Genomic DNA, 16,746 nt, shown 5'->3' on the forward strand with positions numbered 1-16,746 from the left:
GTTGGTGAGATGTCCGGGGGAGCGGGGGTGGGAGAGGTGTCGAAGCAGTCTGCCAGGAGTGTAAGTGGGGGGGGGAGGTGAAGGAATGAAGGAATTATTAGCTGACCCCATCAGCTAATAATCATATAATTTGTGCTGTAATAGTCTTAGGGCCCTATTTAGATGGTCTAAAATGTGAAGCGCCAGGCGTGCGGCGCATGGGCATGTCCCAGTCACTTGCTAGTTAGACAGCGCGTTTTTAGACTGTGCTCCATGGCAGAGAGTCTAAAAGGTTGGACTTACTCTGTGAATTAGTCATGGGTGTGTTTTGGGCGTATCATTCAATAAGCCAGTCAGAGTGTCACCTCTCATTCCCTTTAAAAGAGGTGCGATTGGAGCGCATGGCGGAGAGCTAGTTAGATGGCGGACCTACCAACTGGAAAGAGTGAGCGTTTTACAGCTGAGGAGACGGATCTCCTCGTGCAGGAGGTGAAGGCCCGTCAGAACCAGATCTACGGGGAGAGCAGACAGGCACCCAAGCTCCTCGAGGTAAAGCAGGCGTGGGATCACTAATACAAGAAAGATCTTACTAAATATCTGTGGACTGTGGAATATTATTCAAACCTGTTTTCATCATATAACAGAGCACAGCTGTCAGGACTGCAGCGGAGCTCCCTAAGGTGTTGATCCTGCAGCTAGGACCTGTTCAGCGTTTTCTCCCCCACCCATGTTTGTTAATTGTATCAAAATGAACAATAATTTTGCTCTGTATCTACTGATTGCATAAATAGGCAAAGACTATATGTCAGTGTTGAGTTTAAAGTTTGCCCACAAATGGTAAATGGACTTGCATTTGTGTAGCCCCTTTCTAGTCTCCTGACCACTCAGTGCTTTTACATTACGTGTCACAGTCACCCATTCACACAGATTCATATACTGGCTACCATAAAAGGTGTCACCTGCAAACACGAGTTGGAAAAATAGAGAGAGAAAAAAAAAACACAACAATTATTTAAAGTTTAAGTAAGATTTTTGCAGTGTTTCTAAATATGTGTAAATTTGTCAGTTAAAGTTGCCTACCTACTGCATCAAAATGCCAGAATTTGTTACGCTTCCCTTTTATCAATACTTATTCATGAGCAATAGTCAGTGTAATAGAATGTGTATAACTCATTGTGGAGTGAGACTCTTCATTCATCTCAGCTGCAGTGCGGTTGGCAGCTCCTCAGCTCCGGCCAGCCTGTATATCCAGCTCAGACAAACAGGTGGGAGGATCAGAGAAGGTGTGGGGGTTGCGTCCCAGACGGATGAATAGCCTTCTTGATTGACGCTGGCCTTTGTGCACATCTCAGCACTGCTGCTGTTCTGACACAAGTCTGTTGCACAGTAATGTGTGATCAGAAGAAAAGGGCACCGGCGGCTCTGATCATCATTCTGCCCAACTCCCCCGTCACCGCTTCCCCACCCTGGCTCCAACATCAGCTGGAAAGAATCAGACTTGACACCAAACACACATTCAACTAAGTCAGCTGAGCGTGGGATGTGAGGAGAGTAAACTGTGGGGCGGAGGAGAGGGATATTGCAGGTGACTGTGACGGGTATGAGTTACAGATCGGACAGGCAGTTCGCCTACTGACTTACTGTCAAATTTAGTAGCCAGTGGCATTTTTAGCCTGTATGGGCACCTAATCCTTTCTGGGTTAATATGCTAAACTAAAGATGACTGGTACCCTAGTGTCATTAAATATACCATACCAATATAGGTATTTTGAATTTGCACCATATTCTTAAGAGGCTTAGGAGTAGGATGGCATTTTCCATATTTATTAGGGTGAAGTCAAGTAATTTGGGGCACTTTTTGGTAGATTATCAAGAAAACTACCTAAAATTGTAAGACTGTTACTTTTATAAATTGTTGTGGTTCTCTGTCATATTTCAATATAGAAAATATGTTGCCAAGTAAAATATTTTAGAAACTTTGGACCTTCAAACACATCAAGAACCCCGACCTCACTTCGATTACATGTTTAGGTAAAATGGGACAGTCATGTTTGTTTTTTAAATGGTTAAGTCCATTTATCAGTTCAGTCTTAACATACAGGCCTCTAATTCTCCGGCGCGGCGCAGGGTGGCGAAGCCCGCGCAGAGCTAGTTTCGAGCAGCGCAACCTGAGGCGCTGTTTGGTAGTTTGGCAGACCGAGGTGCGCTGAGATGGGTGTGGCGGCGCAGCAGGGGGAGGTGTCGACAGATCCAGCTTGGCGCAGTGACAGTTTTGTGCCAAAAGGCTTCACCAAAGGTGCGCTAAAAGCTTGCCAGCTGAAACCAGGTCTACTGTCAGTGCAGGGGGAGCGCAGACGGTGTAAGTGAAAGTTTGGCTGACCGGCGGACAGTGCGCACACGTCACAAAAAACCTCACAGGCAGGTTTCCAGAATATCAGGCACATTAACAATGCAATAAATACCCACAAAAAACATTATTCAATGCAACTATCTGCAATCAGCACATAAATGTATCTCTATATCGACTGTCCCGTCACATCTGATGTCAGATCAAAGGGGATTGGCACCATTTGGCACGCGTAATGAAAACCCAACCTGATTTGATTAACACAGCTGCAAACTAATGAGTTCACATCCCTCTCAGCCAACCACAAACAGCCACAGCATCAGATAGGGAGTATATATTCAGCATCTGTCATCTTAGAAAAGTCAAAAGAAAAGAAACACAGTGAGACTGCGAGAGAGAGAAAAAGAGAGAGCGCGCGCGCACGAGAGAAACGCAACATTGATTTACAATTGTGGTGACCTCCTCCCAGGCTACCTTTGCATCATCAGCCCGTGGAGGTCTGCTCACAGTTCTGTTTCAGTGACGGACTGGGACCAAAAAGAGGCCCTGGCATTTTTGACACAGAGGCCCCAAGGCGGCGCATCGAACAGCCAGGGGTGAAAAATTTTCATATTATTTTACAAAAAAATATGCATTTTTACATCATATTAGATCATCAGTTCCTTATTTGTGAAAGAACAGGCGTGGTGTCTCATATCCCCCCTCCCACATATTACTAGGTACTATGATTGATGATTTTACACATACTAACATAAAAAACACTACCATTGGCGGAACGTTTCAGAGCGCCACAGAGACACAGACTGTTCCACAACTACCATAGAAACTCACACACTCACTCACTGCCTTGATGCACAATAGAAGAGGAGATATACAGACACAGTCATTATGAATGATAAAATTGATTTGTGGCTTGCATGGGAGCATGTGGAAAGCTAACCATATGATGAGAATGCAGAAATTCAGAACACACACCACGCAATCAACTCACTACAATCGCACTGGTACAGTAGACAACAATGCACAGCACACAAGATAATAAGGCAGCAGCAGAACCCCCATAAATTCAGGCACGTTCAAAGGCCAGACTAATAACCTCAGTTAATAATACTAGCTCTATGTCTACCAAAACACGAAAATCTGAAATCAAACACCACACAACTTCATCCTAAAGGCTTAGCCTACTTCCACCATTAACCATAGGCGCCCCCTCTTGGACAGAAGACAGCGCAACCAAATTATAACAACAGAAACATAAATCTTACACCAACCACAATGCATATTACAATAGCTTTACCAAAACATGAAAAGAGCACTGCACAGCCACAGGGCACATTTCAATAGCTCTATCAAAAGCACTAGTTACAACAGAAACAAGTAGGACCCTATGTGTTATAAGCCACAATAAATGTTACAGCAGCCACAATGCATATTACAATAGCTTCACTAAAACATGAAAAGAGCACTGCACAGCTAGAGTATAAAAATAAATATGTGTCTCTCAGTGTCTTCTTTTAAATCTCTTCTTAAGACTCACATTTATCGTATGGTCTTTTCTTAATTGATGGTAATTAATTATTGTAACTGTTTTTAAATTATTTGATGTTTTATTGTTTTATGTACTAATTGTTTTTATTGTTAAGCATGTTGTAACTCCGTTTTGAAAGGTGCTATACAAATTAAGATATTATTATTATGTTTTACCTTTAAGTAGTTAGCAGGCTGCGAAGGAGTTTGCTCTTCTCTGAGGCAGAGGCCGTACTGCTAGCTGCACTTGCTGCAGAGGTGCTCGGTCTGTCGCCGCCGGGTAAACACTTTTTTGTAAATAAATCTGATATTTTCACATACTTTTCACTCCGCTCCACCCTTCTCCACCCGTCTTTTCGTGCCTCGATCCATTTTCTTTTCTTGTTGTGATGTTGTCGTTGACGTTGAGTGCATTACCCATCATTCATTCGTCACTTGTCAGATGTCAAATGTCATCACTCAATGATTGCGAGAAAACGCTTGATGACCAAAAACACTTTATATTACCATTTCAATCAATCAATCAATCTTATTTTATTTATAAAGCCCAATATCACAAATCACAATTTGCCTCACAGGGTTTTACAGCATACAACACCCCTCTGTCCTTTGGACCCTCACAGCGGATAAGGAAAAACTAACCCCAAAAAAAACCCTTTAACGGGGAAAAAAAACAGTAGAAACCTCAGGAAGAGCAACTGAGGAGGGATCCCTCTTCCAGGACAGACAGACGTGCAATAGATGTCGTACAGAACAGATCAGCATAATAAATTAACAGTAATCCGTATGACACAATGAGACAGAAAGAGAGACAGAGAGAGAGAGAGAGAGAGAGAGAGAGAGAGAGAGAGATGCAGGACAGACGGTAATGACAGTAGCTTACAACAACATTAATCATCACTCAATGATCGTGAGAAAATGCTTGATGACCAAAAACACTTTATATTACCATTTCACTCATATTTATTTAAAATTATATTTAGGCTACTACTTATATGTATATTGTGGCCGATAAAAATGTTTATTTATTTATTTATTTATTTTATTTTATTTTATTTTTTTTGTTTGCCTGGCGGCCGCCAGCCACAACTCCATGCAGTCCGTCACTGTTCTGTATATTCAGACACTGCGAGCTTGGACCACCCGGACCAAAACATAATTTTCCTCCTGGGAGAAGTTTGGCTGTGTGACGCTGCTGTTCTCTTCTGCCATGGCGAATTGAGTAAACTCTCATTACGCCTTCGCGCGGTGCATTTAAGGGCGAGGAGAGGAGCTCATTTGATTGGTGTAATGTGAATCGGCTGTGTAAAACCCACTCCATGCCTTCTCTCCTCCCTCTTTCCAACTTGCGCAGGTAGGAGGGACGGAGGTGGGAAAGAGGAGTAGCTGCGCCAGCGTGCACAGTGTGCCAAACTTGCAAAATCCGCCTGGCCACACCCAGTTGGCGAAGCGCAGGTGCGCTGCGCCCCCGCCTCGCCCGGTCTGCAAAACTAGAGGCCACAGTCTTACATTTTAACTTTCCCAACGCATTTCTCCCTGAGGCATCGTTAATGGGGCCTGCCTGCGTATTGTGCTGATGTAAAAAGGACAGCTTTTTTTTGATGGTGTTGGAAACAGAAAGTTACTGACCAAGCGTCGCATTTTGACAACTTCACACTTCACACACTTTGGTTAGTACACTTCAGTGTAGTACACTATGAACTCTATGTACTTCTTGCCTGGCGCACTAATTTCAACAGGGTAGTGTTGTTTCAAATCAGACACTGCCATTTTGCACTTATCGGAAGTGACAATGGCTTTTTTTTGTTTTTACCACTGTTCTTCATCTTCGTCATATTCTTTTAAATAGCAAATTGCAAATGGACAGTGGAGCATTTTCACCAACATCTGACCACTATCTCTACCAAATAAAAGATAATGTCCGCACACCAGAAGCTGCTCCTTGAACATTTATTTACACGTAACGTTTCGGGCTCCTGCCCTTCATCAGACAACTACTAGACCACTATCTCTACCAACACATAAAACAAACTTACACCACAATGTCAATGATGATTATAATGTGCTGCCATAGCTAGGTGCAAGTTAGATTGGGATTGGTTTAAAGAAATACAAACAACCCACAGCAGAATGATAACGTGTGCTTCCAGATTGTGGAGATATTGTAGGTCTGGATACAGTAGGCTACCATTCAGCAATAACATCACAGTTGGAGGAATGTTGACCAAGCTGCTACCATGGATATAACTGAGCATTAATGACACAGTGTGTTAAGGTGATGGTGGCCAATGAGTTTTTATCAGCAGGCCTAACATTTCTGTTGTTGCCTCTACCCAAAAATATGAGAAGCATCGACCTGCAGAGCCGGAGAGCCATAGTTTTAGACGTACACATGCAAAAGATCCAGACACAGTTTCAGATGTGCGTGACTAGCAGACCCACAGTATTATGTTGTACGGACAGAGATTGATAAATATATTTTTAAAATGATTTAAGGAGGACCATCGCAAGGAGATATGTTCCTTGTTTAGATTATCAAATGGCAAAGGGTCGTAAATATTTGTTTCTGACTGCCAGTGTTAGCTAGCTGACAAGTTGTCTATTTCCACTTCAAAATGTTGATTAAAAAAATTTCTGTCTGTTGATACTTTGACTAGGGTTAATGCTAACGTTAGAATGGAAGGTCCAGGGAAACAAGTACGCCCATCCCGAGGGCAGGGGCGCAAAAACCCCAGGAAAATGACAAGCCAACTGATTCCAAGCCCCTAAAAAGCCTCTAGCAAACACTGCCGAACTAGGCTGTGCTCTGTTCCTCCGTTAGAAGAACCAGAGGGAGGTCGGGAGGCCGACGGGGTCAGTCAGCTTTCCTCCAGTGTCCACACAACCCTGGATGTAGAGCCATGGACTTCGTCATTTATATTTTCCTTGCCAGAAACAACAACTACAGTGTGATCCATTTGATAATCTAAACAGAGAACATGTTTTTTTTTTTGCGGTGGTCCTTCTAAAACGAGCAGTGGTTGAAGTTATATTCTGTCATGATCAGGGAGTTGATATGCAAATGCTAGCTAGTCGATCACTTCGTTACTGTGAAATGATTGGCTAAATGAAAAACTGATACGTTTTTGACTGACAGGGGATTGTGAGCCTCTTATTGGTCAAATTTAAAAATGATTGACAGATACCCAACCCTCACAAGCTCATGCATGCAGTCATCTGAAACTTTTTCTGGACCTTACACATGCATACATCTATAACTGTGGATCTGCGGGGGCTCTCCAGCTCTGCAGGTTGATGATATTAAAAAAGCAATCACTTTTAAGGTTTTTTTTTAGAGGTTCAGTATGTAATGCTAGATATTTTAGTGCTATTTCTCATTCACAGGTTATCAAATACAAATACCGACAATCTTAGGTTTGTAGTCAGACTGAACCTCCAGCCCAAAGTGTCGATTTTTGATGACCTGAAAATGAGACTAAACAATCAGCTATCCTTCTCCAGAATTACTGACTGTACCTCTACAATGTATTGAATAAAAACTGCAAAATATACCACAAAAAGTATTTTCTATTACTCAGTCTTTTTTTCTTTTTTTACCTCCACCTTTAATATCCACAGTATTGGAGTGATACTGATGAGATACTGATGAGATCAGATAATGTGTTTTATTCTGCATAATGCTGTTTTGCATTTTACAACATTGTATGAGGTCAATGTATTCTCTAATCTTGCCAAGTGGGTCTGATTCCAGCAGGTTTGTATGAACGTCTGAACTCAGTGTTTGGTTGAGCCTTCATTCCTTTGCTGGGGAATTCATGCATGGTGCTGTTCACCTGCAGGTAAGGTCACTGTCAGAAAATAGAACACCTTTTGGGATAGTGTAGCCTAGTGCACTTGCCAATTGACAGAATGAATTGTGAAAAATGTTGCAGCTATAAATGTTTTCCCACAGACTATCAAATCAAACACGTCCTGATTATACAAAATACATCATCCTGATCATCACTACAAGCCTCTGCTTTCACATTGTCTTATTGTTTTAACATTGCCACTTAAAATGTTATGAAAAAATAATGATTACAGATGGTTTAAACAGGGTCTTTAATATTTGCACAATTTAACTTAATAAGCTAGTTCACATTAAAAAACATTTTAAGATTAATTTCATTTAAATTGTAAATGGACCTGCATTTGTATAGTACCTTTCTAGTCATCCGACCACTCAAAGCGCTTTTTACACTACGAGTCACATTCACCCATTCACACACACATTCATACACTGGTTGCCGAGGCTACCATACAAGGTGCCAACTGCTACTCAGTTTTTAACACACTGGAAGCATCATCGGGAGCACCTTGGGGTTCAGTATCTTGCTCAAGGATACTCCAACATACAGACGGGGAACTGGGGATCGAACCACCGATCTTCAGATTGGTAACGACCCACTCTACCTCTGAGGCACAGCCACCTTTAACTTTGCACTAAAGCAGAAATAACAGTGCAATATGACAAGACAAACTGCAGCTGTTTTTTTTACAGTTGTGATGTTATGCAGCAAAAAAAAGTTGGGCTCAGTGGTTGGATGTATAAAGTAACTGTAACACCTGAGACTAGAGTTTACAACCTATCTACCATAAACTATCAGTGGTGTTTTTCTGCGAAAGCATTATTCTCTTTGTCTGTTGCCTTTTCCTCTAAATTTTGAATTCAACAGTACGTATTTTAAGGGCAGCTGTAGTACCTACTAAAAGTAAAAAAAAAACTATGTGATTCGGAACGCACCCAAAATGCTGCAGGGATGGCTATTTTATTTTTTGAAAGTTTTTTTTTATGTGAAAGTTAGTGTTGTTCTGTTTTCCTGGACAAAAAGGCCAGTGGGTATATTTTTTGGGCACTTCAATTGCGCTTAAATGCAATCATCAGAAGTAAAAAGCTATTGTTAGGCTGTAAACGAATTACACCATGGTTGTACAACTTCAATGTCGCCACCATGACAAGGCTGTAAAGCTGTGTTTGGTGTGATGATATCATGTAGTCTTATTTAGCCACTTGTTAGCAACTGCCTCTTTAAAGACATGTAAAAGTTTCAAAATTTAAGTTTGGAATATATATTTTTTTATCATAGAGCAAAGCAGGAAAGTCTCTTAAGCTTTAGTTAACCATGGACCTTATTTCATGCATCTAACCAAAGACCCACTGTCTTAAAGATGAACCGGTAGTGCAAAATGCTAACTCATTTCCACATTTTTTGCACTCATTCCTGCAGCACTCTACAATATTGGAATTACAGTACTTAAATCAAAGCTGCAAGCAGCAATGAACAGGCCCTTGCACCTTCACACAACTTGGGGGTCCTGGCAGGACACCAGGACATTTCATTTCGGTTAAAGTCAGACACTGCACACAGGAGTGAGATGGCATATCCTCCATGATGAGTGGGCACTGCAATAACCTGTTTCATATTTTGTACCCGTTTCTATGTCCACTATGTGGCTCTGGAGAACACACTAATTAAACGTCATGTTGTTGTAAACCAATTGTAGACCACACTATGTAAATTTCAGGTTGATCTGAAATTGTCTGATAGATAGATAATAGTCTTACTTCCTTGTGCCAGTAGGGGGTGCAATTAACATGACACCTAATGTGCATGTATTTGGCTTTGGGCCTGGAGCCTAATAAAACATGCCACGATGCCATGTCAACGTAAGCCCGTTACATGCATAGTCTGTTTTCAGAACACACTTCCGTTTTCACAGGAAATGTTTGCATACAGTGCCTTTTAAAAATGAATGCATTACGTCGGTACAACAGAGCAAACTGACACTTTTTTTTCCCAACAAACGCAGGCGGTTACATTTAGCCAACACACGCACACATCATTGGGTTTAGACAATGAAAGCATGTGGTTGGGTTTAGGAAAAATAACAGGGTTTGCCTGTAGATTCACACAGGAAGTGAACATCGACCTCCCGGGTGAAGGTCAGTGGTTGTGGGACCCATCCATCATCCCTCCTGCCTCGCCTCCTTAACTTTTGTCTTTGTCCTGCCGCGTTCCTCCTGACGCTGCTAGGCACTGTTAAACAATAACAGCAACCAGCCTCATATCATGCCTATGTGAAAGGATGGCTTTTTTCATCAGTGTCTGATGCCGGGAATCACTGTCCAAACACTAGTATTAGATAACTTTGGAGTGAGACTAGGTTGACCTGAAAGCAGATCTTGTTGAACGCAGGTCTTGCTGCACTGACTGAACGAGTCACCAAATAAATATTAGCTGCCCAGCTGCAACATATTAAACAGCATTAAAATGTACCTGTAAATATGTCCCCAAATACCCTTTTTTTACTCCTTTTAATAAATATCAATAAAATAATAATTAATATTTTGATAACAAAGTCAAACACTGGAATTTTATTTGACTAAGCGTTTTTTCACTTGGACTTTCAAGCTTGTTAGATTTGAAAATGTCCTACTTCTGAACCATCCAGTGGTAGCAGAAGGATAACACTGCAGCAGATAAATGCATATTGCTACAACTAAAGGTGAGGACAATGATATGACTTGACTCAAATACACAAATTGTGCCTATTTTTTGAAGAGGGTTGTATCATTTTTCGACACATAGTAACTTTAATCCATTGTTTTATTCACCTGTTGACTGAGCCACTTCTTTTTATCCCCACCAAGTTGAACACAAGTTTTGGTATGCACTAATTAACAACCTTTTTTTTTGTTTGTTTGTTTTTCACTTTGAGATAAACTATTTAGTAGCTTGAATTTCTCTCTCCCTTTTGTATTCACCCTCTGTTTAAGAAAAAAAATATTCTGAGGTGTGCTCTCTGTAAATCATCTCATTTAATAAAAACCTCTTGGAACTAGATGCACTCCAACCTTTAAAAGAGTTGGGTCAGCGGAACTTGGTATGAAATGGAAAGCCTCAAAGCAACCAGGCTAAAGGCATGCAACACGAGAGGAGTAGAGTGATAAAGGTGTAGTTTACAAGGTAGAGACAGAGACATTAAGAGAGAGAGAAAAGAGAAAGAAGTTATAATAAAGAGCAAAGGAGGGGGAAAGAGAATAGCTGGATGAGGCAGAGAGCAAGAGGTGAAAGGAAAAGAGAGAGAAGTTAAGACTGAGAGCTGGAGAGAGAGTGAAAGCAAGGAGGCAGTGGTAGAGAAGGAAGTAGAAACTGAGAAGAAAGAAGTGGAGAGTGAAAGAAGACAGAGAGAGGGGAAGTGGGAGAGGGCAACATGATATGGAGAGAGAGAGAGAGAGAGAGAGAGAGAGAGAGAGAGAGAGAGAGCCAGCTGTTGTCAGTGTCATGCTCCTGATGGCCTTCTCCTGCCTCCTCCTGCCTCTGCTCCTCTGTAATAACTTGTCAGATCGATGGCTCCCCAGACAGCCTGGCTTTTTCCTGCAGCACAAATGAAGTGTATGACATTTCTGCCACTTTCTCAGGTCACCACTCCACACTCCTAGTTAGTTAGTTATGTTATTGACACAAATAGATAAAATATTGTTTTATCTTCATTAACAAGCATGCCATGTTCATCACAGTATTCTTCTAAACATTTCACTTTTTCAATCAGCCTTTCTCTTGAGGTCGCCAGAATAACGGTATCATCCATTAGCATCAAAACATGAAGACACCTCAAAAATCCATCTTCTCCACATTGTTGTTTGATTTTTCTAATAAGCAAACATCACAAACAAAAAACAGGATGTGAGAGATCCTTGCCTCAACCCAACAGAAGATGTTATCATAGTGGAGCCCAAAATACTTGTTGTCACACTGTACATTGACATCAGAGCTAATATCATAGTAAGTCCACACCCCAGGCTCTTTAAAATTCGAAACAATTTTCCTCTTGGGACCCTGTCATAAGCTTTAGAAAAGTCTATAAAAGCAATGTAAAGTTTAATCTTCTTTCTTACACAGTATTCTATTAAAAGCTGAAGTGTCACAATATGTTCAACACAGCTCCTTTTTAGTTGGGCGCCAGCCTGCTCTCGGAATGGCTTATACCAGACCATTAGTCTATTATTCAGTACATAATCATATAACTTTGCTATGCTATTGATCACCCCTATAATTATCACAATCTTGGGGGTTACCTTTCTTGAATAACATGTCCAGTTTAGCACAGGTCCAGCTAATTGGATAGTCCAACACAAAGACAATATTCATAAATGTGCATAAAAATATTACCCATTCCCCTGGCAGAAGTTTGAACACACCTGGGCTTACTCCATCAGGGCCCGCCCCTTTTCCTGACTTTAGCTGGTGGTCAATTACATACTGAACTTCCTCTACTTTGATAGGGTCATCTAATAGTGGCATGTTAACATTAGCCCTCCATATGCAGCGGGCTTTCTCTGTCATCAGGAGGGGGATTCAACAGCCTCTCTATATGTGTTTGGAAGTCCGTCTGGCGTCTCTTGAAAAGGAGTTACAGAAAACTCCCCTTTCCAATCAATAGCCTGCCATAACGTCTTAGCATCACCACATTCTAATATACGCTGCCACCGGGGTGAGAGTGCTACCTGGTTTTCAGGCAGACTATGTGGCAGAGAGTGCTACCTGGTTTTCAGGCAGACTATGTGGCAGAGATCTGGGGCTGGCTAGTTTGCTCTGGGCAGCACAGTTATGCAAAGATTCTGTTAACCACACAGCCATATCATCTTGATCCTGGTCAAAGCTAAGGACAGGGATTTCTAGTAGACTGGGCAAACTGGGCTGCATTTGCACGTATGCAAAGCCAACAACAAGGATTTGGAGAAGTCTGCTGGGATGTACGCCCCCTGAGGGAGAAGTCAGGGAACTGCAGGGATGGAGGCACGACTCAAAACAAATGGTTTCAAATGTCACTGTACACCCAAATAACAGAGGCGAAAGAAGTTGTAAAAGAGTTCATTGAATAATTGAAGACCAAAAAAAAAAAAAAAAAGTAGAAGACCATATGCTATTACGTGCTGAAATGTCTCAGGAGCATCTCTGCACAGCCTGCACCTGGGGTCCTGTCTGGTGTGGTAGACCCCTGCTTCTATTGGTCTTGTACTTAGTGCATGCTCCTTTGCTGCCATGGTTAGTGCTTCTGTGCTGTCTTTCAGTCCAGCCTTTTCCAGCCCCTGGTAGGATTCCTTGATGTTGGCCACTATCTAACCTGTGGTACATGTCGTGCAGGGGCTTGTCCTTCCATGAGGGTTCATCCTTCTCATCTGCATTCTCAGGTTTCTGCTGCCTGATGTATTCACTAAGCAGCTCATCTTTGGGGGCCATTTTCCTGATGTATTCCTGAATCTTGGTTGTTTCGTCCTGGACAGTGGCTCTGACGCTTACCAGTCCTCAGCCTCCCTCACTAGGCTTAGTGTACAGTCTCAGGGTGCTGGACTTGGGATGAAACCATCCATGCATTTTGAGAAGCTTCCTTGCCTTGATAACAGTGGCCTCTATCTCCTCCTTTGGCCAGCTTATTATACCAGTGGGGTGTCTGATGACTGGCATGGCATATGTGTTGATAGCTCTGACCTTGTTCTTTCCATTCAGCTGACTTTTCAGGACCTGCCTTACTCTTTGTAGGTATTTGGCTGTGGTTGACTTTCTTGTGGCCTCCTCATGGTTCCCATTTGCCTGTGGGACCCCAAGGTATTTGTAGCTGTCCTGAACATCTGCAATGCTGCCCTCTGGTAGTTCAACTAACTTGGTTCTGATCATCTTCCCTCTCTAAGACACCATCCAACCACACTTATCTAGTCCAAATGAAATTCTGATGTCATTGCTTTAGATCCTGGTGAGGTGGATCAGTGAGTCAATGTCTTGCTAACTCCTGGCATACAGCTTGATGTCATCCATGTAGAGGAGGTGACTGATGGTTGCTCCACTTCAGAACCGGTATCTGTAGCCACTCTTTGTGATGAGTTGGCTAAGGGGGTTCAGGCCTATGCAGAACAGTTATGGGGCATCACCTTGGTATATGCCGCACTTGATGGTAACTTGTACAGCTGGCTTTGAGTTGGCCTGTGGAGTAATTCTCGACAGCCCAATTGAGTTCTTGATGAAGGCTCTCAGTGTCCTGTTCATGTTGTACATTTCCAAGCATTCCAGTATCCATGTGTGTGACACTGAGTCGTAGGCTTTTTTTGTAGTCGATCCAGGCAGTGCACAGGTTGTTCTGCCTGTTCTTGCGGTCTTGGGTGACTACGCTATTGACCAGTAGCTGATGCTTGGCTCCCCTGGTATTACTACCAATTCATTTCTGGGCCTTGCTCATGCATCGGGCCATGTGCCTATTCATCATTTATCTTGTACAGAGGCAGGTTATTGGCTGGTAGTTGAGGATTCTTCGGGAGAAAATTTTGTATATATTTGGTTTGGTTCAATCTGGTGAATTCTGAGAGCCAAGTTATGATGGCAGAATATAATAAAAGATGAAGTCCGCACACCAGAAGCTGCTCCTTGAAAAATTTATTGAATGTAACGTTTCGGGCTCCCTTCATCAGACATGAAGTGAATGTGGATACGCACCTCCATATGTACAACCCCTTAGGGTCACATGACACAATCAGGAGATGGACCACAGGTGTGAAAAAATAATAGTATAAAGGAAATATAAAGGAAAATACATGCATGCATATATACAATTCAAAAGATCAAAGTACACTACAATGCAAAAATACCACTTTACAAAATTCTTTTAGAAAATATTTAAGAGAATTTGTGCAGGTATAAGACCTGCAGTGCAAATGTAAATATAAATATATCACACACACTTTAAGTATCACATGAAGAAAGCATCAGGTGAAGACCATCATAAACTTATGTGATATTAACCCTTTTAAACCTGGAGCGACATCACTTTTCTTGTGCTGCATTCAGGTGCCTTTCACAAGTATTAGAGCCTTTGAACCCTGAGCAAATTGGTGGGATTTCTTTCAGAAACATGTGAAAAAAGGCAATGAGCAACTTGGTAAAAAAAAAAAAAAAAAAAAAGGTCCCACAACTTCCAAAGAACAAAAAAAAAAACAAAAAAAACAGATTTAGAATTTTTTTTTTTTTTTTTTAAATAGGGGAAAAGGCAATGAGCAACATGGTAAGAAATGTCCAACAAATTCCAAAAAAAATAATAGATTAAGAAAAAAAAAAAATTAACTAGGGGGAAAAAAAGGCAATTAACAACTTGGAAAGTAATGTCCCACAAATTAAAAAACAAACTATGTTTATAGCTTATTACATAAGCGTATTGAAAAAAAAAAATTCAACTAATTTCAAAAATTGAAATTATCAGTCAATCAATTTTATTTATAAAACCCAATATCACAAATCACACTTTGCCTCACAGGGCTTTATAGCATACGACATCCCTCTGTCCATAGGACCCTCGCAGTGGATAAGGAAAAACTCAGGAAAAAATGGTAGGACAGACAAGCAGTATCTGACGTACAGAACTGATCGACATAATAAATTAACAGTAATCCATATGACAAAATGATACAGAAAGAGAGACAGAGAGAGAGAAGCAGGACAGGTAATTGTGGTACAATATGTAGGTATATATTAATATATGATAGTATATGTATGTGACAGTAATTATATGTGTATAATAACAGCAGCAGTAGGAGGCATCAGGCAGGACCACGGCAGCAGCACAACCACGTCACACGATCCAGGCACCGCTGCGATACGAGTTAACCTGCCAGACAGTGGAGCACAAAGGCTCCGGAGAAGAAGCCGAGTTAGTGACATGCAGTGGAGCTGAATTGGTGACATGCAGTAACAGGATGTGAGTGTAAGGAAAGGAGAGAGAGAGAGAGAAGGTGTTCAGTGTATGATAGGATGTCCCCCGGCAGACTAGGCCTAAGTCAGCCTAACTAGGGGCTGGTACAAGGCAAGCCTGAGCCAGCCCTAACTTTAAGCTTTATCAAAGAGGAAAGTCTTAAGTCTAGTCTCAAATGTGGAGACGGAGACACCAGGGGTGAAAAGTTTTCATATTATTTTACAAAAAAATATGCATTTTTACGTCATTTTAGATCATCAGTTCCTTATTTGTGAAAGAACAGGCGTGGTGTCTCATATCCCCCCTCCCACATATTACTAGGTACTATGATGGATGATTTTACACATACTAACATAAAAAAACACTACCACTGGCGGAACGTTTCAGAGCGCCACAGAGACACAGACTGTTCCACAAATACCATAGAAACTCACTCACTCACTCACTGCTTTGATGCACAATAGAAGAGGAGATATACAGACACAGTCATTATGAATGATAAAATTGATTTGTGGCTTGCATGGGAGCATGTGGAAAGCTAACCCTATGATAAGAATGCAGAAATTCAAAACACACACCACGCAATCAACTCACTACAATTGCACTGGTACACAAGATAATAAGGCAGCAGCAGAACCCCCATGAATTCAGGCACGTTCAAAGGCCAGACTCATAACCTCAGTTAATAATACTAGCTCTATGTCTACCAAAACACGAAAATCTGAAATCAAACTCCACACAACTTCATCCTAAAGGCTTAGCCTACTTCCACCATTAACCATAGGCGCCGCCTCTTGGACAGAAGACAGCGCAACCAAATTATAACAACAGAAACATAAATCTTACACCAACCACAATGCATATTACAATAGCTTCACCAAAACATGAAAAGACCACTGCACCGCCACNTTGGACAGAATACAGCACAACCAAATTATAACAACAGAAACATAAATCTTACACCAACCACAATGCATATTACAATAGCTTCACCAAAACATGAAAAGAGCACTGCACAGCTAGAGTATAAAAATAAATATGTGTCTCTCAGTGTCTTCTTTTAAATCTCTTCTTAAGACTCACATTTATCGTATGGTCTTTTCTTAATTGATGGT

Source organism: Epinephelus moara, chromosome 8 (genome assembly GCF_006386435.1).
Source record: "Epinephelus moara isolate mb chromosome 8, YSFRI_EMoa_1.0, whole genome shotgun sequence".
NCBI lineage: Eukaryota > Metazoa > Chordata > Actinopteri > Perciformes > Serranidae > Epinephelus > Epinephelus moara.